Below are 1,461 nucleotides of genomic sequence, written 5' to 3'. Positions count from 1 at the left end.
GGGTCTTCTCCTTCTTTTCTTTTGTCAGTTCTGCCAATGGCATATCAATTTTATTAATCTTTTCCAAGAACCAGCTCTTTGTTTTGTTGATTTTCTCTATGGTTTTTTTGTTTTCTGTTTCATTTATTTCTGCTCTGATCTTTATTATTTCCTTGCTTCTAGATATTGTAGGACTCTTCAGTTGTTTTATTTCTAGTTGTTGGAGTTGATTACTATTTTATCTGGCTTGATTACTATTTTAGTGGGCAAATATTTGCTTTAAAAAAAAAAGTAAACAGTGCTATGAGAATCTCATAGGCTAACACCTCCCCCTGGTGCTTAAACATTTTATCATCTGGAAATTTCCATTTGAGGTCTTTATGTGAAGGAAATACTCATGGCTATGCATCAATATTCAGTACAAGAATGGTTGTTGCTACCAGGTACATATGTTAGAGAAATAAGAGTCAGGACAAAAAAAAAAAAAAAAAAGTAAAATATTTCACTATTGATGAGGACGACTCCCTTTGGCCTCTTCTTTACATTCAATTATACCAAAAAAAAAAAAAAAAGATATATGTTCTCCCAAATTCATCATAGCACTATTCACAACAGCAAAAAAAAAAAATGTAAACCACCCAAACGCTAATCAACAGAGGAATGGATCAACAAATCATGGTATGTACACACTATGGAATACTACACAATGTTAAAGAACAATGATGAATCTGCAAAACATTTTATAACCTGGATGAAATTATATTACATGAGACCACTATTGCAAAAAGTCAAGAAAAGGGTATCACACAAAAGAGAAATATTCTTTAATGGTTACCGAGGATGGATGGGGAAGGGAGAGTAACCCACTAAATAGTGGGTAGACACATATTAACTTGAGTGAAGGGAAAATGTTTAAAGAAAATAAACTGCTAGACTTTCATATATCAATGTTCACTTGCCTAAAAAAAAAAAAAAATTGACATTCAAAATGGAGTCTTGTCAGTGAGCAGCACATTTTTTTTTCCATCTGACATCTAAGAACTTTGAAAACTACGTACAACAGTTTGAATTAGGAACTTTGGTGCTCTGAACAGCTCACTGAATTAGAGTGCACCAAACACAGAAGAGCAGAATTAGAGGAAAGGCACAGGGAGATTATTTAGGAATGAGCTACTGGCAGAAGATGAATGGGTTCCCGAGAGAGCCCATTGAAAACTCTCCAGGGGCAGTCACTGTCTGCTGGGCAAGGACGGCTGCCTGAGATCCCTGAGCCAAGAAAGAAGTCATCTTATAGCAGCTTACCAGTGACCACTACAATACTCCAGCGGGCAGCAGTGGAGACCTGCCTCCAGCAGCTGATTTTATCAGTAATTTGGATGGTCTGGGTCCAGGCGGGCACGGGCACTACTGCTGAGACTGAGGCGGAGATCTCACTATTGTGCCAGAAAGGCTAGCTCCCTCCCCTCCCAGTAGATCACAGAG

The sequence above is a fragment of the Orycteropus afer genome, unplaced genomic scaffold (genome assembly GCF_000298275.1).
Source record: "Orycteropus afer afer isolate SDZICR_OR568_19922 unplaced genomic scaffold, OryAfe1.0 scaffold00294, whole genome shotgun sequence".
Classification (NCBI taxonomy): domain Eukaryota; kingdom Metazoa; phylum Chordata; class Mammalia; order Tubulidentata; family Orycteropodidae; genus Orycteropus; species Orycteropus afer.
This window is presented reverse-complemented; position numbering follows the sequence as displayed.